This window comes from Xyrauchen texanus, chromosome 22 (genome assembly GCF_025860055.1).
Source record: "Xyrauchen texanus isolate HMW12.3.18 chromosome 22, RBS_HiC_50CHRs, whole genome shotgun sequence".
NCBI lineage: Eukaryota > Metazoa > Chordata > Actinopteri > Cypriniformes > Catostomidae > Xyrauchen > Xyrauchen texanus.
This window is the reverse complement of record NC_068297.1, coordinates 21,656,317-21,682,512: the sequence shown is the minus strand read 5'-3', so window position 1 is coordinate 21,682,512 and position 26,196 is coordinate 21,656,317. Positions and strand designations below refer to the sequence as shown.

The following is a 26,196-nucleotide window of genomic DNA, read 5'->3' as shown; positions in this document are numbered from 1 at the left end:
AGACTGTGGGAGACACGTTTTTGACCCAGTGTTGTCAATTATGTTTGACATGAGCTAAATTAATTACCTATTTGTTTTTGCTGACATTTCACGTATGACTGAAAAAGTTAACGATTTGTAACTCTGAAATGGGGAGAGCCCTTCTAAAACATGAAAAGGTCATTGTAGAGATTACATACCCAGTCTGCCACCTTGTACAGCAGGTGTTTTACAATAGCCCATATTCTTAAAATAAATTTAAGGTTAGTAAGTTATTGCAGGCTCATTGTAATGCAGATGCCACAAGATAATGGTTTTGGCATTATAGAATTGAAAGCATTCAGGAAGACGCAAGCCATCACACAGGTTTGGTCTATCATACTTGTGACATTTCAGGTTGTCAGAATGTGACGTAGAGCAAACGTGTCATAAGCATGTTACTTCTGATGTTTATTTTCAGTGAAAAATCTGATTCCTGCCAACCTAAAGTCTGAGGTCAAGAAGGCTGCTAAAATCCTAAATTCCAACAGAATTGGGCCTGATAAACTTTTTCCAGGTAACTGTCCTCTCCACTGTCCTAAGTCAATTAGAAAGCAATGGCAAACACTTGGATTTTAGTTATGGGAGTGAATTTATTGAAGGTATTGAATTTAACAGGATACAGTGGAAATTGTGTCATCTACCCCCCTTGTGTATTTCTAACTTGTAACTGTGACATTTTGTGTTCCACGGAAAGAAGAAAGCCATCCAAGATTGGAACAATAGTAGGGTGAGTGATCTTTTAAAAGCATTGGCTAATCTTATTGCTATAATAGAACCCATGCCAAGTCTGTAAGTGCTATTAAACATCTTGTTGCATTTCTGTTGACTGATGTCATCTGTGTACATGACTAGCAGTCTTTCTGTCAGTCCATTGCAAAGTATCTGTTCATGCATGTCTTCAACAAGTGATATAAAAGCACTCACTCCGTGACTTCACTATATCTGTGCAAAAACACAATGCTCCAATCAACTCTGGCTATCCATTTCATCTTGTGTTCCCAGATATATCAGTTTTTGTAACTGAATCTAGAAAGGTTTTGCTTGCACAAGTGCAATTGTAATATCTGTCTCATATTCAACTCTTTTCCACCACCCGAAAACAGCCCATGTGATTGCCAAGGCTGAGGGACTGGCTTTCCTGTCAGTTTTTAAAGCGGCTTCATGATTATTGCAAGGGGTGGTAGTGGAACAGTGATTTTAAGGCTCGCTGATGGATGTAAGTGATTGTTTTAATTTTCTTACTGCCTTGCTGACTTAATGTTTAGATTTAATGTGTCTTTTTGGATTTTAAATATGCTTTATGGAAATTTTGGGCTCTCTGTCGACGTCTGTGGTTGAAACCTAAAATTGCAATTAAGGAGAAACAGTGACTTGACTTACGTCAATTGTGCTTTGGCACTTCTCTTTTGCGCAGACTAATCTCATGGTTTGAGATTGCCTCAATTGGATTGGAAAAATTCACCTGCAGAGCAATATTTTGTTATTAGAATAAACATTTTTAACCGATATACAACTCGCTTTGATGAAGATGAGGCTCTTTTAATATTTTATAATGATTCTTCTTTTTATTGTGATGCACTTTATCATCTACACATTAATGTTTGTATTGCACTACACAAATACCTCACATTTAAAAGGTGAAACCTCTCACATGACTGATATGAGTTCAATGGAAAACCCATAAGTGTTTTTATATTACAATTAATAGCCTCCGTGGATAATACAAATAAACCAAACAGTATGCATTCAAAAAAACGTAATCAGAGGATTCAATAAGGGTATGAAATATTCTAATTAAACAAGAAAATAATATGCTGAAATGTGCTAATTGTTCGATTCATTGAAGCATGGCAACTAAAAGAACTTAAAAATAATATAGCAAGTAAACAACTTGGCCAAATAGAACAGAAGACATCCATGTGACTGCCGTTGATTCCCCAGCTTCCACAAACATGCACCAGAAGCCGTCTAGTCCATCCTTCTTTTCTGTGTTTATGATGTTGTAAACACATGGAGGTATGCGTTAAGCCTGCAATTTTGTATCAAAGGCTTACATTAGTAAATCTGGGTGAGGCAAGAACACAATTTTTAACATGATTTTTTATTTTTTTATGTACTTGATCAATAAATAATAATAAAAAAAAGCTTTAAAGTACTTAAATCCCAGCTTAATATGCAGGGACAACTATAAGTGTTTTAAGATTTGCAACATTTGTTTGAGCATCTCAAACAGCCTGACATAGCAGCTCAACCAATTGCATGAATTTGGTGGGACTATCTGTATTTTCGTCCTTTGGCAGACTGGGCGTGTATTCGGTAATGCGTTTGAAAAGAGGCATTATTTTTGCAATTTCTTTTAGTGGCACATAAATTGCACACTTACCCTTTAAGGAGACTTGTACTGGGGTTTATGATCCATGTAGAATATGTTTACATATACATTTACAAAAAGCGGTTGTGAATTTATGTAAATATACAGTATATGTATATAGCCTATATATATATATATATATATATATATATATATATATATATATATATATATATATACTCACTAGTTTGACTTAATTTCTCTACCTGTCTAAACCAAAACTATTAAAACAAAATAGACCATTTTGAGTAGGGAAGTTTCAAGTGGTTGAAGCAATGGATGTCTGGCAGATGCTTTGCCAACATTTTAAACTGACTCAACAAAAAACTCCTTGGGGTCAGTCAGAGCCTCAATGCCTTTATTTATTTTAGTGTTTCCTTGTTTTTACCCACTGGATATTTACATTATGTAATGCAAAAACAAGTTTAAAAGTTTACAGTAATGGTGTACTCATGATTTTTATTTATTTATTTATATATATATCAATATACATGATCTAACTTAAACATTTATTAAACACTAGCTATGATAATGGAACAAAAAGTGTCCCATGCTGGTGTACTGTATATTATAAAGTTTAAGAAAAGACAGACTGGCAGTATTTCAAATGTCATTGTTAAAGTGTGGTCCTTTTGTTCTCCTAAACATTCAATCTTTTTAAGTTCTAAGAGTTGCAGTGTTTTCATTTTGGGAATTTAAAATGGGATACTGCAGTTCAATTATGTTATCTTGTTCACTGTCTTTTCTGAAGGGTGTTCTGCTCCTTTATCCATTATCATTGCTGGGCTTGGTGTAGGATTTGACATTGGTATTGAGGTAGGTTCTTCTGCATTTTGAATGTTTCTACATATTTATGGCAACATGTATCCCAAATATCTTGGGTTATTTTATAGGATATTTTTTATATAGATTTTAAAACATTTTCAAAGAGAATAAATAATAATAAAAACTGATTAAGGCAAGAGTAGTTCATAAGTGCTTCATAAGAAAAGTTTCCTATTTCCTTTACAAACCCTATATAATGTATTTTCAGTAAGGTAGCCAAGAACATGCTAATGTTTATTCACGTATTAGATGATTACCATATGCAGTATATATATATAACGCTATAGACAGACACTTTCGGCACCACGTCAGGGAATCATTTCTCAATTATTTTGCATGCGTTTCAACGTCAGCCGAAAAAAATGTTTTCCCACCGTTGACGTTGTCTGAGTCATGCATAGACAAGAATATCAAGACACTCAAATATTTGCCCTGTCTAACCTAGCTGTCATGTTTTTTTCTTTCCTTGTCTCTGTAATTCAATTGAAAATATATATGTGATTATAATTCTCTCTTTGATGTGTAGCTATATCACTTTAGCAACAGACAAGATAAATCTTTTCTAAAATTATATATTCAGTTTAGATAAATTTATTTGTATAGCACCTTTTACAACGCATAATATAGTGTTCCAAAACATCTTTACATAGAATAGTTTCTTACAAATTCGGTGGCAAAAAATAAAAAACATTTTAAGTAGATAAGAAAGAAACCTTAGGAAAAATCAGATTTGGGCTGGCTCATATTTAAACAAATGTATAGAAAGCATACATACATGGATACCAATACTATATATGATTATAATGATTATAGTGACTTCTAATAAAATAGGAATCCATGTGATATGCAAATAAATAAAATGATGTGCAAATAAATGTATGCTCCTAATGAATTACTCAGTAGGACCTTTTACCTAAATCACATGTCAGCTAGAGGTAAAAAAAAAAAAAAAAAAAAAAAAAAAAAAATTGATTTTTCCTTTTTTGTTAGGAGCTATTTGTGGCTCAAGTTCTGACTTCATCACTTCTCCAAGCATAGAGTAGATTGTCATATCCCTGGCACAGGAAATCTCATTGCATGTGGTCCAGCTGAGGTCATTTGTCAGCATCAGGCAGAGAAGCTGTACTGTTTTTCCTGACCTTGAACTGCAGCCCGGATGAGTCATTTGTGTACCGAGCGCCTGTGCATCTTGACAGTCTTGATTAATTTCTCGAATAGCCTTCGGGCACAGTGGTTAGCACTGCGGTCGCTGTCTCTCAGTAAGTAGCAAGTTAGCAACACACTTGATAAGTAGCATTACAGGAAGTATCGATTTTATCTTTAGGCATTATAACCAGAGCATGACTGCAACTGGTCAAAATCTTTCGACACCAACGAACATTTAAAGAACTTAGAAATAATCATGAAATCTACTTTTTTACATTTTGCGAACTAACTAACACAAAGGCCTTGTGCTTGCATAAATTTTATATGATTTTATAAATTCTGTGGAAAATCATTTAAAGAGAGATGTCTGTTATGAGACTGAACAGGCAGTTTTGAGTGTCTGGTGAAGTGTGTACAACACCAATTCCAAAAAAGCTGAAAAATGCTAATAAAAACAAAATTGAGTGATTTGTGAATTATATTCACCCTTTGCTATATTGAAAGCACTACAGATACACATTATACAGGTATGATGTTTTACCTTGTGAATTTCACTGACACACCCCTGTCACATACAGACACTGGGTTTTGGACCTGATGCTGATAACCGCTTGGATGGTCCTTTTCGTCTTTAGCCCGGAGAACACGACGGCTGTGTTTTTCAAAAACGATTTGGAATGTGGACTCGTCAGACCAAAAAAGACAGTTCCTCTGTTCTACTTTCCATCTAAGATGAGATCGAGCCCAGAGAATTCAGCAGCTCTTCTGGACAGTGTTGATGAAGGGCTTCTGCTTTGCTTAGTAAAGTCTTAACTTGCATCTGTGGATGCAGCAGCGAGTGGTGTTGACTAACAAAGGTTTACTAAAGTAATCCCAAGCCCATGTTCATGATATCCATTACAGATGAATTATGTTTTTTAAGACAGTGATGTCTGAGGTATCAGAGATCACACGCATTCAGAAGTGGTTTTCGTCTTGCACTATATGCACCAAGATTTGACCAGATTCCTTGAATCTTTTAAATATATTGTGCACTGCAGAGGGTCCATCCAATGTGTCATCGGGGAACATTGTTCTCAAAGTGCTAGATTATTTGCTGAAGCATCTATTGGCAAATTAACAAGTCTCGATTGATCCTTGCTCTTAATGGACTTGGCTGTTTCTAAAGGCACCTTATATAACGTGACACAATTGCCTTACTTGTTTAACATCTCCTGTTTCACATCACCTTGTTATTCATACTCGTTTCACAAAGCAATACATCATGTGTAGTTGTAGTGCTTTCTATATTACAAAGGGTGAATATAATTTACAAATACCTCCTTTTTAATTTATTAGCATTTTTCACTCCGTCTTAACTATTTTGGAAATGAGGTTGTATATACAGAGGGCCCAAAAAAGTATTTGGACACTTAAGTCACACTTAATAATGTGTGGATGTCATTGCATTCAAAGCTAAATATTAAAACTAAGTGGCATATGCAAACAAATGCTATTTAAGCTTTTCTCAGAACAAACTTTACTCTTAAAAGCTATTTTTGCAATACTTTTAACCAACTGGTCTTAAGTTTATTTTTAACCACAAGTGTAGTTTACAACAATAACTTTGTACTTTTACTCAAATTTGACAACCAGAAAGTGTCTAGATACTCTTTTCTTCTTAATTTTTTACAATATATATATATTGCTTTATCGTTTGAAACCAAACAAACTTCTTTTTGTGAAACGTTTGTTTGTGCTATTGTATATTACACGCATGGACATATCTTACCTACTACAAGCCCAGAGGGGAAAAATACATACCGCGCACCCACAGACACACACGTGCACTGTTCAAAGTCACTAAGAATCAAAAAATAAATCACTTTTTTTTGTATTTTTATTTGCTGTCCAGAATAGTATAATGCCGGAAGTGAATTTATTTGCAGGTAGCGCAGTAATGGAAGATCCGATTTTTATCCGTTTGGCAGAGACACATTGATGAGGCCAAGTGTAAATGGAATGTGCTTATTCAATCGGATAAATGTCAGATCAGGGAAAATGTATATAGTGACCAAGTGTAAATACCCCTTTTAATCATGTCTTAAATGTCCAAATACTTTTTGGGCCATTCTCATTGTATGTATGGTGCATATGTATTTTGTCAAAAAGTAATTTTCCAGTCAGTATGGTAATTCAGTCATTGTGGTAATAATTTGCAAATCCACTACATCACAATAGATAGCTCTCACAATGAATAGCTCTCGATTAGGCATCTCAAATGTAAGTGCCCTCTCTCCACATACTTCAGGGCTGTAATCTATATTAAGTCTCTCTTTTTTTATGCCCAGGCATAAGATTTTGTCATCATCTTGAATCATAGAAGAGCTTTGGATGCTTTTATTAAGGAGGGCAATCTCACACTTGGAGAAAACTTCACAGTGGCCCTCTTGGCAGGTTCTGTATGTGAAGTGACATCACCATTTAATGTTCTAGGCTGTTGCCAGGGGGCGAAGAGAGTGCATAACGCACATAGAGTGATAGTTTGGGAACCTGGGTGCTTTGAGCAAATGTCCACCTTTAAGTATCGATGTTGTAATTTGAAATGACAGTTTTATTACTAAAGTGTTTAATCTTTTTCTTCTCTGGATTCATCTGTGTCACTTGGCTGACTTTTGATTAAAATCAAAGGTTATGGCCTAAGGAAGAAACATTTTGATTTATGTTGTGCAATTGGTATTGTGATTGTTATAATTTTTTATGTTTCTCAATGTGCTGCCAAAGCTATGTAGCCAAAATCTAAAGTGAACAGATTGAGCAGTTTGTAAGTTGCATTGCGTTTTCCTATAAATAGTGTGTAGAAGCACACTATTTAGAGAATCTTTATTTTCACATTTTATATTAGTGATGGACGACTTTTTACAGCATGTTAAAACATAAATCTGTTTTCTAACATTCTCGATTGGTTGTTTCAATGATTTTTGAATGGCAATAAAGGAAAATCTCTTCCTCTGGCTCAAGGTTAAAAATATAGCCTAGTTGGCTTTTATGTTCTGTCGATTCCAATTTTATCACTTCACAAGTGACCAATTATCATTGATGAAAAAAACAGAAAAAAACAAAAAAAAAACATTATACACAAATGAACTCTGATTCTGCTGCCAACCTCTGATTTTTAACAAGCAACACAGTCATTCAGAATTTGACAAGCATGAGCCTTTAAAGAAAATACTGCGAGAATTATAGATAATGACAGGTGTTATTACTGTACATTAAGAATCAAGTCATTTTTATTTGTATAGCGCTTTTCACAACACACATTGTTTCAAAGCAGCTTTACAGAAAATCATGCATTAATAAAAAATGAAATGTAATATCTATAAAGTCTTAGAGTGATAATTGTGTAGCATGATTAAATATGATTGTAAATTGTGTATACAGATTAAATAATTAAATAATTGTATTTTGGAACCTTTGTGAGCAAGCTGAAGCCAACTGTGGCAAGGAACACAAAAACTCCATAAGATGTTGGTTAATGGAGAAAAATCACCTTGGGAGAAACCAGACTCACTGTGGGGGCCAGTTCCCCTCTGGCTAAACAACATAAATATAATGCAAATATTAGTTATTTGTGTGTAGTGCAGGTTATGGTTTAAGATTAGCAAACTAAGTGTTAAGGTCCAGTGTTAAAAAAATAAAATAAAATTATGAAATGTATGGTTAATGTCTTTGAAGTCCATCCTGGCTTAACTGAAAAAATTCACATAGATGCATTGTCCTTTGTTAGTTGGCTGATGAAAGCTTTGTTGGCAATTAAATGATAGTCTATGTTTTCCATTTCAAGAGTGTAGTCCATCAATAGACAAAAGTGATTCAGGCAGAGCTCAATGAGGTGCATCGCATTTCAGCTGGCAGGTCATTTCGGTGGGGTCCATCCTAAATCCAAGGTTCAGGCAGTGGCAAATGAAGTATCTGATATCTTACAGTTGGAGTTGGCATCAGTTCATCCTCTGAAGTCCATAGTAAAAGACTGAAGTGATGTCTGGCTAGCACTGGCTGCATTTTGTTATCATCACTCAGAGATGCATAGTGGTGGAGTCTGACACAAAGCAGGAATGGAGCTGGATCTGGCCGGCTCTGGTAACCTTGGAAAATGAATCCTGAAGTTGAGACATGGAAACTAATAGAATAATATTAGCGTAGATGTCATTCAATTTTATGTAGAGTTATAGATCATGATAGATTTATCTGGTTCTGGCAGAACTAACTAAAGAAGCCTAATTGTGAGTTGATGGATAAATGAGCTGTATGCCTGGCTAATTAGACTGAGTCTTTAGTCTAGACTTAAACTAAGTGTGTCTGCATCCCAAACAGTGTTAAGGAGACTATTGTATAGTTTAGGAGCAAAATAGGAAAAGGATCTACCTCCTTTTGTGGATTTTGATATTCTAGGAACTATTAACACAGCAGACGTTTGTGATCATAATGAACGTGATGGAATATAGAGTCAGAAGGTCACTTAAGTACTGCAGAGCAAGACGATTCAAAGCTTTGTGTGTAGTTAACATAATTTTTTTATTAATTTGAAATTTAACATGTAGCCAATGTAACAATGAAAATATGGGGCTAATATGATCATATTTCTTGGTTCTAGTCAGCAGTCTGGCAGCTGCATTTTGAACCAATTTAAATGTATTTATTGAACTTGCTGGACATCCTCCCAGTAATGCATTACAATAATCTAGTCTTGAGGTCATGAACTCATTAATTACTTTTTCGGCATCAGCAACAGAAAGCATGTGTCGTAACTTAGCAATATTTATGAGGTGGAAGAATGCTGTTCTACAAACATTGGACATTTGATTTCAAAGGACAGATTGGTATCAAATATAACACCTAAGTTCTTCTCTGTAGAAGACGACATAACATTTCATTGATCAAGAGTCAAATTATATTTTAGCAGCTTATTTTTAGAGGTTTTTGGACCAGTAATTAGTACCTCTGTTTTGTCAGAATTGAGCAGAAGGAAATTTTTGGCCATCCAATCTTTGATTTCATTGATACACTCACTTTGAGTTTAGAAGATATATTAAGTTGGGTATCCTTGGCATAACTGTGGAAACTTATTCCATGATTCCTGATAATATCTCCCAAGGGAAGCATGTACTCTATAAGCAGAGGCCCTGTGGCACTCCATACTTTTGTTTGATTTGACTGTTCCTCGTATACACATACAAAGTGGTAGCGATCTGATAAATAGGACCTAAACCATGCTAATGTCAACATAATTCTCCAGCCTATTCAAGAGAATGTCGTGATCTATGGTGTCGAAGGCATCACTAAGATCTAAAAGTACTAGAAGAGAAATGCAGCTGTGATCAGATGATAAGAGCAAGTCATTTGAAACTCTGATAAATTCAGTCTCTGTACTGTGATGGGGCCTAAATCCTGACTGAAATTGTTAATATGTACCATTTCTCTGTAGAAACGAACATAGTTGTGAGGACACTTCCTTTTCTAGTATTTTCGACATAAATGGTAGATTTGAAATTAGTCTGTAATTAGCCAATTCTCCAGGATCAAGCTGTGGCACTTTAATAAGTGGTTTGATAACTGACATTTTAAAGTTTCTTGGGACATGTCCTATGGATAGCGAGAAGTTAATATTAAGAAGAGGTTCTGAGATTACAGGGAATACCACTTTTAAGAGCTTAGTTGGTATTGGATCTGAAGAAATGTATGAAGTCATTATTATTGTGCTGCGACAGAATATCTTGTTCAGTCAATGCTTTATTCCTAACCAATTTAGCCATAGTACTGAATAAAAACTAGGATTGTTGTGGTTATTTTTTACGAGTTTGCTCAAATATGCTAACCTGGCAGCTTTAAGTGCTTGTCTGTAGCTACAGACACTACCACGCACTGTGAAATACTTCTAATTATGTATTCTTCCACTTGCGATCCATTTTCTGAGCTGCTCAGAAGAGCATGAGTGTGATCATTGTATCACGAAGCAAGGCTTTATTCTTTCATTTTCTTTAATTGACACTATCAAGAGTGCTAGAGAAGACTGTATTTATATTTTCTGTTATTACATCAAGTTCTTCTAGGCTTTTTGGCTTACTGAGTATGTGATACAATTCTGGAAGATTATTAGTGAAGATATCTTTAGTCAAAAGAATAGTTCTACCTGAACGATAGCGTGGTGTAAATTAAGTGACATTAGCTGATCGTAGCAAACAAGAGACGAGGTAATGATCTGAGATGTTATCGCTCTGTGGTATAATTTCTATAGTATCAACATCGACTTCATATGACTTAAATCTAGCTTATGATTATGGCGATGAGTTTGTCCTGTCACGTTTTGTCTGACTCATTTTCATTATCTACGTGAATGTTGAAGTCACCAACAATTAAAGCTCTATCTACATTAACTACTAGATCTGATCGATAATGTGCAAATTCAGCAAGGAAATCTGAGTACGGTCCACGTTATCTATATACTGTAGCAAGAGCAAAAGATGACAGAGATTTTTTTATTTATATCTGGTGGTGTCACATTAAGCATTATTAGTTCAAAAGACAAATGTATATCCTGTCCTCTGAGTAACACCAAACACTACACTGTTGTAGCAACGCCAAATCAGGCGCCCCTGTTGTATTATACACAGATAACTGATATTGGCATTATATTCATGCTATATAGCCAGAGGGGATCTCGCTGCTCAATTGCGTCAACAAATTTGCAACAAAATGAATATTCCCCACACAAAGTTGTGATTCATTGTCATGCAGTGGAAATAACTAATTCATTTGACTGACAACATCACTCAATATTTCAAATGCTCCCTAGCTTTTCTTACTCTACCTATAGGAAGTCCCACTATTTTCACTGACACAAGCCTTGCTTAAATTTGTTCATTAAAATGAAAGTCATTTTTTTAAATTCATTTTGTTCATTTGAGTGATACATGAAGCTCACAGGAATACCCCTGGTGGCAAACAGTGAAGTACAAATTCTCTTCAAGTATGTAGTAGTTCTCTTGTGGATTTGGAATGAAGAAATTAATCAATTAAACATAAATCCACTGACAGGTAAAATCCACTGACATATTCTTTCGACACATTAGAAGGTAATTGTGAGCTTCATTTAATGGCTATTATAAATCAGACAATAATAAAACACTGCAGATGACAGTAATATGTGCCTTATACTCTTAACGTTATATTTTAAGTGCTATATTTTGGTCAATGAGGCTCTGTGGCAAAAAACAAAAAACAACTTGATCAGCTACAGTATATAAATTGGAATTAATCAAAAGTTAAAGCACACATACTGTTTTGACACAGCTCCATTTTGTAACTAGAGATCTCACAATGGCACTATTATAAATGCAGCTTTAATTGCTCATACGCTATAAATATTCTAAATTAAGTTATCAATTTTCACGAGGCGCAAACATTGAGCTTGATTAACAATTTGATCACTGGAGCAAGCATTCTGAAGAAGTGCTTTCACTGTTCATTCACTGACTTGAAACAACTGATGTTTTATGGCTTCAGTGTTAGTCTCTGTTTATCAAGGTCACTGGGTGACAGACAAGCCTGTTGATTTGTTCTTGGGAGTCTTTGTTTTCACAGATGAATTCAGCACCAGTTAGACCAAGTCCTCCCACACAGAGTGCTGCCTCCTCTTACACACCCAGAACAGAGGGTAAGACACTGAGTGGCCTCTCATATCTGCACACATTTCTTAATTTGGATTACAAATATAGTGACTGAATGATTGTTGCCTTATGCGCTGGTCTTAACAATGTGCATAGTTCTTGTGTACTAGTGAAGGGATGTCCTGTCAAGACATTATGTCTGAAATGTTATCTTCAAGTCTACATGACATTAATACTTGAAAGTGCCTCTTTTATGGTGGTTGATAATAATTAATATTTCCACAACTTATGCAGCTGTGAAGCCAGCTGTCTATCAGAACTTAGACTTAAACTCGTATTCTGCAAGCTCAGGTAATTGATTTTACAGAAGTGTGTGTATTTTCAGATGCGCTAGTATCACCAAATGGAATTGCAAAAATATTTCTTGTTTTCAAACAGGTTTCCCAAAACACTACCCCTGACTGAAAATGGTCAAACAAAAAGATAGTCACACCCCAAACTTACTCCACTGGTTAAGCTAATGCTGCTATTGTGACAGTCTTGTTCCACCCGCTCCGTACGGGACTCGGTGTGGGAGGCGGGTGCTCTAACAAGGAGGCTAAAGGCTACAGCCTCTAGCATCAGTCGCTAGTGCACCTCTTGAGGTTTACACACTGCACAGCTATCTACCAGCTGGCTCCCGTTACATTCACCCCCCTAAACCTCACTCCCATCCGGGTCACGGTGACGCTCTTGTTCTACCTGCTCCGTACGGGACTCGAACCTAGGTCTCTGGCGTGGGAGGTGGGTGCGTTAACAAGGAGGCTAAAGGCTTTAACTAAAAGGTTTACACACTGCACAGCTATCTACCAGCTGGCTCCAGTTACTCTATGTCGGACTGGTCAGGATCTCCAAACAAAAAGCGCAATGTTTTGATAGTGCCATAGAGCCACATTGTTTACACTTTTGGGGTAAATCAACTGTAAAGGGATTCATGGTAAAAGGAGGTGAGAACCGGCTTGACAACATAAATAATATTTTATTTATAAACTGAAATAAAAAGATGAACACACACAGGTGTTGGACAGCTGTCCGTAAATCTCCCTCTCTGTTGCACTGCCATCTTTGGTCGGCCTTTATCCCTCTCAGGGGCTAATTAGCCTGATTAGGGGCTGGGTGTGCAGAATCACGACCCGGCCCCGCCCTCCGCCCTGCCACATCAACCTACAAATAGTTAACTTATTGTCATCTCTGCATATTGAGATAGGAGAAAGTATTTTGACATAAAAAATAACACATTTTACCTTCAAGCTTTCAATGATATTTGTTATAAAAGGCTTAACACATATCATACCATTCCTCAAAATGTCAGGTTTCCATTAGGGCTAAAGGATCAACCATATATTCTGTATATAGTATTTCTATTTACAAAATCTTCACACATAGCTAATAAAACCATGAGAAATGATGTTTAGCTTTTGACAAGTCTTCAAGTATCTTCTTTTCCACTACTTAAGTAGTGTTATTTTTATTGTAAATAAGACTCTTCACCCCAGTGACTTAATAAAATGACAGAAGAGAATTTTTCTGTATATCTTGTACACCACTAAACGTGTTCAAACATATTATCAAGCACAAAGTCCGAACAAAAGGAGTAATTTCTTATTTTATATGCTGAGGTTAATCAGTCACCTTTTAAAACAACATGAAATACATGGGAGAATAAAGATGACAATGTGGTCATGCATTTCAGTTGACATAGTCAGCTGCACGGAAAACACATTCTTTCCCACAGCAAGATAACATCATCATCAAGCTGGAAGACATTTAAAAAGGCACCTGCTAAAAGATGGTAAGTGTAGATGGATTCAGGACTGGTGGGTTTCGCTCACATACATACCTGAGTATTAAAACATTTGGCAGCTTCCCTATTCTAAAAATGGACAAAAATTGTACAGCAGTCAACAAAAAGTCTTAAGTGTAATGTATTAAATGTATGAAAAATTCACTTTTACATGGTGTTTGTACATAAATGTCAGTCAGCAGTGTGTGAACACAACCACCCTACAATGTTAAAAGTCCACCCACTCCTCTTTATTATGTTTCTATTAATCAAACACACTGTGTCAGAATGAATGGTTTTCATTTCTGCTCTAACGTGATGTCATGTTAGAGCAGGCCTCGCCCACGACTGGTGAGGGACTCCACCCTATTATCACAGACCCACCCCTGAGAGATCTACACACAGCCCGACATTTTTTTCAGCACTGGAGCAGATACAGTGAGAACAATAATGTCTCGGCCTCGTTTGCGTCATAAGTGTTCTGTTGCTGTAAAAGTGAACATAAGCGTCTTCATGTACTCCTGGAATCAGAGCCACTGAAGACGCGGTGAACATGTTTTGTTTTTGAAGGAAATGTGCCCCAAAACATTCAAAAATTTGTTTGTGCAAATAATTTTACACCGGACTGCTTTGTGAATGAGTGTAAATATAAAGCAGGGTTTTAAAAAAATATATATTCTCAAGCATGGATCAGTACCAACTGTTCGAGTTCCAGCTTTATATCCTGAAGATGTAAGTATCACACTTTTTTTTTTGTGAATGTTTGCAAATCGTCTCTCCGAATGTGCTTGTTTGCTGATTCCAAGGCTAATGCAGCTAAAGTTACTATTGTCTCTGATTGTATTCATGGAGACCAGAGCTATGTCGGAGCGGGACCTGCAGCTCATTTGCATTTAAAGAGACACATACGAAAACAGCGTGTTTTTGATTCCACCCAAAAAGAGGCATTTTCAACAAGGTATAATAAATGATCCATGGGGTATTTTGTGCTGAAACTTCACAGAAACATTCTGGAGACACCTGAGTCTTATATTACATCTTGTAAAAAGGGGCATAATAAGTCTCCTTTAAGCTAGGATGGCTACTTTTAGCCAACAGGACTGTAATAGCAATTTTTTAATTATGCAGCAGTTTGTCTTGGTCCTCTAATCTGACTTGCCATGCGGAATTCCAAGAGTGCTGATATTATTATAATAGCACTGGGGTACTTCGCTCTTTGCATCACTATGCTTGTCTGTGTTCGTTTCATTTCAGACAGACTGTCAATCTGTGCGACGCACATTGGATGATCTTGTTTGACTAAAAATAAAAATGGCAATAAAGTTACTTGATATTAACTTCTTGTTCATTTAACTGTTGTGGAAAAGAAATATCACACTTGTAATCTTGCTGTTGTACTTAATTACAGCTTAATTCAGCCTTGTGTAATTCAGTACAACACCATAAACTCAATGAAGTTAATATCGAGTAACTTACATTTTAGACATTATGTCTCTGTATTGTGGGAATCCTGGAGTTTTATGCTAGAGGGAAACACCACTATTGCGCCTCAATTCTGCTGCAGTTTGCAATAGAAAGTTAAGGAAACAAACAGAGCAACAACTCTGGAATATCTAGAAATAAAGCAAAGCAATGAGAATAAAATAGCAAGTCTTCCTCGTATCCCATGTTTGTTATTTAGACAAGTGTCACGGGGAAATTACATTGCTGTGGAGAAAGCCGCTTACTGACTGAGCCGCATGTATACAGGAGTAAAGTTTTATACTGTAATATAATTGTATTCATATCCATTATGACCATTTGAAGCTAGAGGTAAAACTGTTTAATGTGTCTAAGCTTTCCAGGGGTTTTCTCTTCATGGTTAGAAGAAACCCCACTGGAAAAACAGCAGTGCCATCAGAACAATCACTTCGAGGTTCATGGCATGGGGTAGCGCGTGCTTCTGATGTCCTTGCCTTGCACAACTGCATATTATTTAGGATGAAGCATGCTTTAGGTCTCATATAAACACAAGACACATTCTGTGAGCATAAATACATGATGTGGGTAGCTGCCCCATGTAAAGACATTATTAAACTAATGCGGGGCTCATCAAGGAGTTTTTACACTTGCCCTGACAACTTTTTCACTGGTCCGACCACAAGAAATAATAAATTACATTTTTAGCAACATATTTCGATGTGTAAGGGAAAAATAAAAATATTGTTATCTGTGCAAAAAGAAAAGAAATTACAAAATGTTCAACATTAAATTTATGAAATCTGGAAATATCTGGCCATTCTTTTTGTTGAGCCATGCCATAAATGCCTGCAGTAAAATGCATATGAAGGAACCTTTAAAATGCCACTTAAAAAAATATTGTCTGCACATTTGCATACTTTCTAATTTCATGAATGAATGATACTTGATTATCTCTTAATTTCAATGAGCAAACCACTTGACTCATTGAAAAACACTAAAATTAGATTGTAAGAACTAAATTAATATGTGCAATTTTCATGTCATCTCCTCTTCCCTTGCTCAAACAGTAGCCCGAAGCATGCATCATTAGAATGATTAGCTGATATCACTCATTTCCTGTGTTTACACTTTAATTAATTTAGTTGCCATTGTGGTGTATTTGTTCAGTTATTTTTATCTTTGTTGATTCAGTTGCATAAATAAAGGTAATTAATTGATTGAAATGTGCAATTGCCTCAGCATGATCCAGAAATTTAGAGACTACCGAAGACGAGGTTTCATTGTTCACATGTCTTTCAAATGAAAACAGAAGTCCAATCCCCCTCTGTAATGTCTAATTACTGGATTTTGTCAAATTATGTTATTCTATTGGGTGTCCCGTTGTAATTCTAAATTACTAAATGCCTGACAACAAAACAATTATGGGTAGGGTTTTAATTGACATCTTTACTATGTACTGTATGTACATAGTAAAGATGTCAATTAAAACCCTACCCATAATTTTTTTGTTGTTGAAGTCAGAAGCTCACATACACTCACAAATATTTTTTTTAACCACTCCACAGATTTCATATTAGCAAACTATAGTTTTGACAAGTTGTTAAGGACATCTACTTTGTGCATGAAACAAGTAATTGTTCCAACAATTGTTTATAGACTGATTGTTTTAACTTTTATTTGACTATCACAATTCCAGTGGGTCAGAAGTTTGCATACACTAAGTTTACTGTGCCTTCAAGCAGCTTGGAAAAAGTGTGATGCTTGCAAGCCTAAGAACACCATCCCAACCATGAAGCATGGAGGTGGCAGCATCATGTTGTGGGGATGCTTTGCTGTAGGAGCGACTGGAGCACTTTACAAAATAAATGGCATCACGAGGAAGGAAAATTATGTGGATATATTGAAGCAACATCTCAAGACATCAGCCAGGAAGTTAAAGCTCAGTTGCAAATGGGTCTTCCATATGGACATTGACCCCAAGCATATCTCCAAAGTTGTGGCAAAATGGCTCAAGGACAACAAAGTCAAGGTATTAAAGTGGCCATCACAAAGCCCTGATCTCAATCCGATAGAAAATTTGTGGGCAGAACTAAACAAATGTGTGCGAGCAAGGAGGCCTACAAACCTGACTCCGTTACACCAGTTCTGTCTGGAGGAATGGGCCAAAATTCCAGCAACTTATTGTGAGAAGCTTGAGGAAAGCTAACCAAAACATTTGACCCAAGTTAAACAATTTTAAGGCAACCAAATACTGACAAAGTGTATGCAAACTTCTGACCCATTGGAAATGTGATGAAAGAAATAAAAGCTGAAATGAATAATTTTTTCTATTATTATTCTGACATTTCACATTCTTAAAATAAAGTAGTGATCCTAACTGACCTAAAACAGGGAATGTTTTCTATGATTAAATGTTAGGAATTGACAAATTGTGAAAAACTGAGTTTAAATGTATTTGGCTAAGGTGCATATAAACTTCTGACTTCAAATGTAAGCAGTTTTCATGCATAACTGTGACCCAGGTGTGCCAAAAAAGACCAAACTAACAGCCAACAGCAGTCATTTGGCCAAAGAAAAATCATACATAATAGAACTAGATGATATGAATTGTGCAGGGATCCGATGTGCCATAGTTGTCCAACTAGCTGACATATCTTTCAATAGCACTTGCTGACAAAAGAGTTGTCATCATTTAATTCAGGATAAGCAGACAGGTAAGTCTGTCTTGTGTCAAAGCACTGGATGACTTCATTAAAATGTCTGGACAACAGATGAATGTTTTTGTTATTTTGGCAAAAAACTTTACAGAACAATGCAACTGGAGACAGCAAAAGGCCTTACAGACTAATAGCTGATCTGATTGTTGGCATTTAAATGCAACTTGTGAATATGTTTTGTTTTTTTTCAGTTAAAGGTGAAGTGTGAAATATTTGTGAAGCCAAAGCGTTTATGCCTTTTTATTGACCTTCAATAAATAGTTCAACACCTTCTTGATTTGAAAAAGCTACAGACAGCAGCAAATACAACAGAACGCTGCTGTCTTGGGATGTGTTTTTATAAGATAAATTTCATTGTAACATCCATCTAACACAGGCTAACATAGAAAAACGGTCGCAAAAATGTGTTTGGTGTGAATGGCCCCATACTAGTCTCTGCATTTTAAATTTGGATAGGATTGGGGAGTATTTTAACATTGAAAAATTCACACATCCAATTGTTTGAATGTGTGTCCTATCCTCTAGTAATGTAACAATTATTTTTAAGATGAGTCATAAAAAGATCCTTCTGTATTGCTACATGCTGGGAAAAAACCCTGGGTGTGTGTTTGCATTGTGTGTTATTTTACTGGCAGACACACTCCCGCCCCAGTTATCATGATATCATTTGTGAAAAATGAGACCTGAAAACTCTCACTCCTCTCTGTTTCATTTGCACTCCTTTCCCTGAAGATCTTTATTGACTTAAAGAATCTAGTCATTTAGATCGATCCCTGGACTTAGGAAAAGGTGTTTAGAGAACCACCCTCATTTCTAAAGACTGTTTTGTCTAAAAAGGAAACTGTTAAGTGATGACTTTGCACCACACAAGTTGTATCTGTTATTTTCTGGTAGTTTCCAGAAACATGGCTAAAAGAAACTACTCTGAAAAGCTGAAAACCCAGTTTTCAGCCAACGATCCTGCATCTTTGTGGAAAGGCCTGAAAAGCATAAAAAATTACAAATTACCACCCCCTCACTCTGTAGAGACTCAACTAGGTTTGAAAAGCCCAGTCTCACACCCCTCCCCTGCTCTGATCTTCACTTCACACACAACACACACACACACACACACACACACACACCACACCCACCAACACCTCCTGGCACCCCCATCCTGCTACTCAATCTGCACTTATGATCTGTGAGTAGGATGTGTGCCAGATCTTTCAGAAACAAAAGACAAGGAAAGCTTCAGGACCAGATGGGCTTTCACCTGCTGTCTGAAAGTCTGCACTGATCAAGTGGCCCCCATCACAGATCTTGAATAGATCACTGGAGCAGTGTGAAGTTCCCTGCTGCTTCAAATGCTCCACAATCATTCCGGTCCCCAAAAATAAAAACAGTCACAGGACTTAATGACTACTGGCCTGTTGCTCTAATGTATGTGGTCATTAAGTTGTTTGAGAGACCTGAAGAAAAACACTGGACCCCTGCTGTTTGCTTACCGAGCAAACAGGTTTGTGGATGATGCTGTCAATATGGGACTGCATTATATCCTGCAACACCTTGACAGACCTGGAACTTATGCAAGGATCCTATTTGTGTAATTCAGTTAAGCCTTCAATATCATCATGCCTGATCTTCTCTCAACCAAACTGACCCAGCTCTCCATGCCTACCCCAATCTGTTGATGGATCACCAACTTTCTGACAGATAGGCAGCAGCTAGTGAGACCGGGGAGACTCACATCCGGGACCCTCTATATTAGCACTGGTGCGCCTCAGGGATGCGTTCTCTCTCCACTGCTCTTCTCCCTGTACATGAATGACTGCACCGCAAAGGACCCCACTGTCAAGCTCCTGAAGTTTGCAGACTACACCACAGTCATCTGCCTCATTCGCGACAGTGATGAGTTTTAATACAGATGAGAGGTTGTACAGCTGGCTGTCTGGAGCAATAACAACAACCTTGAGCTAAACACACTCAAAGCAGTGGGGATGATAGTAGACTTCAGGAGAAATCCCCCTGCACTTCTTCGCTAGCTGAGTAAGTTCAACCTGCCACAGGAGCTGCTGACACTTCTACTCTGCCATCATTGAGTCTGTCCTGTGTACATCTATAACTGTCTGGTTTGGTTCAGCCACCAAATTAACAGAGAGAATTAAACTACAACAGACAGTCAGGACTGCTGACAGGATTATTGGTGCCCCCCTGCCCACCCTCCAAGACCTGATTGTCTCCAGAGTGAGGTAATGTGCAGGTAGAATCACTCTGGACCCCACACACCCCCTACCCATTCTGTTGCCCTCTGGCCGACACTACAGAGGACATCCTGGCACAAGAACAGTTTTTACCCTCAGGTCATTTACCCCAAAAACAATTAAACTGCCTCAGAATATCTCATGTACATATATAAATTTACATATTTAATTCAACAACTGTACAACCTTGCATATGTACATACACAATTCTGTTAGATGTCTATTTATAATCTAATCTTGTTTTATATTCTGGGTCTCACTGTAATATTCTGTGTGCACTTGTTTCTCCTATCACCAAAACAAATCCTTTTGTACATGAGAACACTTGACAAAGCTCATTCTGTTTATGATAATGACAGAATTTTCATTGTTGGATGAACTATCTCTTTATTGACTGAAAAGAGTCAGGACAAATTTACATTAAACATTGTACATATACATATATATCAGGGGAGTCAAAGTAATTTAGACTTGGTGGCCATTTCTGACAGCAATTTATTGTTGAGGGCAATCTAATAATAAAAGGAAGAAAAAAACAACACCTGTATTGTGTGTATAATTGCATACTGTTATACAAACTTAAAATATCTAATTATTAGGAAGTATACCACCTCTTAATGAAGTCTTATTTTCCACACATAGTTAACATAATATATAAAAAGATTTGACCTTTCTAAACTTCTGTCATGACACCTGGCAGTTCTTCCCCCTCACAAGTTTTAGGATATCAAGTGAGATATCTCGAGCAGTGGCAAAATGCAGTATTGCAGACAGATGCTCATCTATGAGCCTTGACCTGTCTTTCGATTTGTTCATGTGCATTATGGAAAAGAGCTGTTCGCAAATGTAAGTGCTTCCCAAAAAGGCTCGGAATTTTGGCAAAAGGCTCAGTTAGCTTTGGGGAGTAGTTTGTTGGGATATTTTGGTAAAAGTCTTGCAATGACATTGCAGAGTACTTATCCCTGAGATTATCCTTGCTCTGCAAATCAATAATCTCCATCTGAAGATCATCCAGGACTGTCGTGATATCTGAACTGAATGGATTAGCAAATAACTTAAATATCTCCTGGTGTGACTGGAAGGCAATATAGAAAACATTCCCTCTCTTAGGTAAGTTAGGATAACTACTTTATTGTAAGAATGTGAAATGTCAGAATAACAGTAGAGAGAATTATTTATTTCAGCCTTTATTTCTTTCATCAAATTCCCTGTGGGTCAGAACTTTACATACTCTTTGTTATAATTTGGTAGCATTGCCTTTAAATTGTTTAATTCAGGGTAAAATGTTTTTGGTAGCCTTCTCACAATAAGTTGCTGGAACAGGGGCGTTGGACTGGGGGGGTAAAGGGTACCGATACCCAGGGCCCGAGGCAGGGGGGGCCCCTTAGAAGTCAGTTTTCTATACATACATATTTGGTACGGGGGCCCAGCAAGATGGTTTGTACCCAGGGCCCAAAATTTGGTGCTACGCCCCTGTTGGAATGATGGGCCATTCCTCCAGACAGAACTGGTGAAACTGAGTCAGGTTTGTTGGCCTCATTGCTCGCACATGCTTTTCAATCGGATTGAGGTCTGTGTTTTGTGATGACCACTCCAATACCTTGACTTTGCTGTCCTTTTTTGCCACAAATTTGGAGGTATGCTTGGGGTCATTGTCCATTTGGAAGACCCATTTGCAACCGAGCTTTAACTTCCTGGCTGATGTATTAAGATGTTGCTTCAATATCATCAGTCCCTCCTCCAGCAAAGCACCCCCACAACATGATGCTTCGAACTCCATGCTTCATGGTTGGGATGGTGTTCTTCGCCTTGCAATCCTCACCCTTTTTCCTTTAAACAAAACAATGGTCATTATGGCCAAATAGTTAAATTTTTGTTTCATTAGACCAGAGGACATTTCTCCAATAAGTAAGATCTTTGTAACCATGTGAACTTGCAAACTGTAGTCTGGCTTTTTATGGTGGCTTTGGAGCAGTGGCTTCTTCCTTACTGAGCAGCCTTTCAGGTTATGCCGATATAGGACTCATTTTACTGTGGATATAACTACTTGTCTGCCTGTTTCCTCCAGCATCTTCACAAGGTCCTTTGCTGATGTTCTGGGATTGATTTGCACTTTTGTACCGAACGACATTCATCTCTAGGAGACAGAATACGTCTCCTTCCTGAGTATTATGATGGCTGCGTGGTCCCATGGTGTTTATACTTGCGTTCTATTGTTTGTACAGATGAATGTGGTACCTTCGGGCATTTGGAAATTACTCCCAAGGATGAACCAGACTTGTGGAGGTACACAATTTTTTTTTCTGAGGTCTTTGCTGATTTCTTTTGATTTTAACATAATGTCAAGCAAAGAGGCACTGAGTTTTAAGGTAGACCCTAAAATACATCCTCGAGTACACCTCCAATTCAGTACACCTCCTATCAGAAGCTAATTTGCCAATTGTCTTTTTTTTTTTTTTTTTTTTTTTTTTTATTGCAAAAGAGTAACACATACAAGGGAGTGAGACACATATACAATACAGAAGAGAGAAAAGCACAAAAACAAAAACAACGAGATACAAAACAGCCCAACACAGTCATCGATAAAGTGATGTATGTATACAGATGAGATCCTTTCTGTGACGCTAAGTATAGAAGGTAGTATCAGTATATTTTTAGTGAGGGTATTAATCACCCCAACAATCACAACAATAACAGCAATATATTAATATTAGTGGTGATAGTAGTAATGATGACATTTATAATGATAATTCATGACAATAATAGGAGCATTAGCTCTAGCAATCTATAATAATAATAGTGACAATAGTATTAATAGTATTAATAACAATACATTTAGGTCAGTCAATAATGTCACCGTACCTGCTCTAAACTCTAGGTCAGGGGCTGATCCACAACTGCCAGTGAGCTCCACACAGATACCGACACCTCTCCTCTATTCAATATTCCGATTCCCCTCACACCGCCAGTGATACCCAACCCCGTAGTTAAGCTTCTAGGCTCCATTGAGGTGTCCTCTTTATATAAAAAAAAAAAAAAAAAAAGGCACGCTGGGGCACCATAACAGGCACCTCCACACCAAGCTCCCTTAGTCTGTTTGTGACCTGATGTAACCAAATGTTATAGGTGGTTGGCCCTCTTACCCCCTTCCTTCCTTTTTTTTTTTTTTTTCTTTCTCTTTTTTTTCCCTTTTCTCCTTTTTTTTTTTTTCTTTTTCCTTTTCTTTTTCCCCTTTTTCTTTTTTTTTCCTCTCTCTTCCTTTTCTTCCTCTTTCCTTTTCCCTTTTTTCCCCTTCCATGGCTTTGGAGCAAGGTGTGCACTGGTTAGCTCCCCAGCCAGAGACACCACATCCAACCCAGGTATCAAATCAATGATTCTTTAACACGAGGGTGGGATCTGGCCAGACGCAGTGAAAGGGAAGGGCCAGTCAGTCCAATCACTGATTCTGTAATGATTAGCCAACAGGATATGCCAGTTGCACCCACCAACAGCACCTAGAACAGACGCCCGACCCAGACCATTTATATTTCTAACAAAATTTTATACATATTTATACGTAATATTTTCTGAATTGTCATTTATATAGAAAGAGAGAGGAAGGGAAGACTAATCATTCTATAATAATAATAATAATAATAATAATAATAGTATCAATATCATCATCCCTACTACCACCATCTTTGATAAAAAAAAAAAAAAAAAAAAAAATAGCAATAGTATGCAGATTTTAAATAAAATAAAAGTACAATTTATCGAACATTATACATATACATGTATACATACATACATATGCACACACATACACATACAAGCATGTATACATACACACATACCTACATATACATACACACGCATACATACATGTACACACATATAAAAATATACATACACACACATACATACAAATAGATACATATACATATATATATAAAGTACATCTATACTGAATAATTGTAGTACTGTACAGTAATGATATTACTGTAATATCATCAGTAGTGTGGTTGGGAGAATGCGTTGGTCCGGTTCCAGGTTATTGATTTATATGAAGATGAGTTAGGAATGGTTTCCAGATATCAAGAAATGTAGATATAATATTCTTGTTAGTGTATGTTAGTTTTTCTAATGTGATGTACTCTATTAGAAGATTATTCCAGTGATTAATATGTATACAGTTTTTGGACTTCCAGTTTTGCAAAATTACTTTCTTGGCGATAGTTAGAGAGATGAGGAGGGGTTTTTGTATTTGATTGGGAGATTATCAACTTCCATGCAGTTATTAAGTAAACAGAGTGACGGAGATGGAGGGATTCCACAACCCATGATAACTGAGAGGTTTGTGGTCACTGATATCCAAAATGAGTGAACTGATTGACAGGTCCATAGGGCATGAAAATAGTCATCTGTGCTCCCCAGTGTGCACTGTGAACAAATGTCTGTGTCCCTCAAGCCCATTATAAACATCTTTCTTTCGGTGATGTGAATCCTGTGAATAATCTTGAACTGTATGAGCTGTAGGTTAGTATTATTAGTCATTGAAAATGTGTTGTTACAGATTTCCTTCCAGAGGTCGGTGTTGGGTGAGAAGGCTAAGTCTTTTTCCCATTTATTCATGGGTATTATAATTGTCGTATCATTATTTAATATAAGTTTATGTAGTTTAGATATTAGTTTGTTGGTATTAGTGATTTTCATTAAGTCTTCCATTAACTGAGAGGGATGAAGTGGGTTATTAATTATGTTAATCTTGGATTTAACTATGGATTTAATTTGTTGATATTGTAGAAAATGTTCTCCCCAAGACCGTACCTCTGGACTAATATTTTAAATGATACGAATTGGTTGTTTTCAAATAAGTGATGGAGATGAGTGATTCCTTTTTGTTTCCAAGATGGAAAATTGATCGATTTATTGCATAATTGAAAATCAGGGTTGAACCAAATGGGGGTGTATCTACATGATGTTAGTGGTGAATTATTAATTTTGTTTACTTTCCACCAGGCTGTCAGAGTTGATGCAATTGTAATATTATTAAAATAGAGCATTTTCTTAATTGATTTTGGTAGAAAGGCAAGGTCTGAAACTGAAGTATCTTTGCAATGGTTTTGTTCTAATTCCATCCATGAATTGTTATGATTATTTTTATGAATCCATTTATATAAATATTGTAGCTGGTTTGCTAAAAAGTAATATTGAAAATTTGGAGATTCTAGGCCGCCATGTGATTTTGTCTTTTGTAATTTTCCCAGTGAAATTTTAGGTGTTTTATTTTTCCAATAGAAGTGAGAGGTTAATGAATCCAGTGATTTGAACCATTTATCGGTGGGTGTTGTTGGAAGCATTGAGAATAGATAGTTGACTTGTGGTAAAGTTTTCATTTTAACTGTAGCAATGCGACCGATAAGTGATAGTGGTAGGTTAGTCCAGCGTTTTAAATCATCTCCAATTTTTTTTAAAAGTGGGGTATAGTTGAGATTAAACAACTCTGACAGTCTGGAGGAAATGTTGATACCCAAGTATGTAATGTTGCCAGTGTGGAGTGGAAGAGAAGAATCATGGGCTGTGGAATCCCAGGCGCCCTCTGAAAGTGGTAATATTGTTGATTTATTCCAGTTTATTGTATAATCAGAAAGTTTTGAGAAAGTATTGATAATTTTAAAGGTTTCTTTCAATGACTTATAAGGGTTTTGTAAACATAACAACAAATCATCTGCATAAAGACAGATCTTGTGTTGTGTATTGACGTTTTGTATTCCTTTGATATTATCATTTTGTCGTATTGCTGCTGCAAGTGGTTCTATAAATAGGGCTGAATAAAGAGGGAGAAAGTGGGCATCCTTGTCTGGTCCCTCTGTGAAGTGTGAAATTTTGTGATGTAATCCCATTTGTTGTTATTGTGGCCCTAGGTGAAGTATATAATATTTTTATCCAGTGGATGAATGACTCT

The 26,196-nt window shown here is 36.7% G+C and overlaps 1 pseudogene; it reads left to right on the top strand.

Moving 5' to 3' along the window:
• LOC127662677 (SH3 domain-containing YSC84-like protein 1) overlaps positions 1-26,196 on the top strand; it is a 56,153-nt pseudogene that overhangs the window by 23,359 nt on the left and 6,598 nt on the right.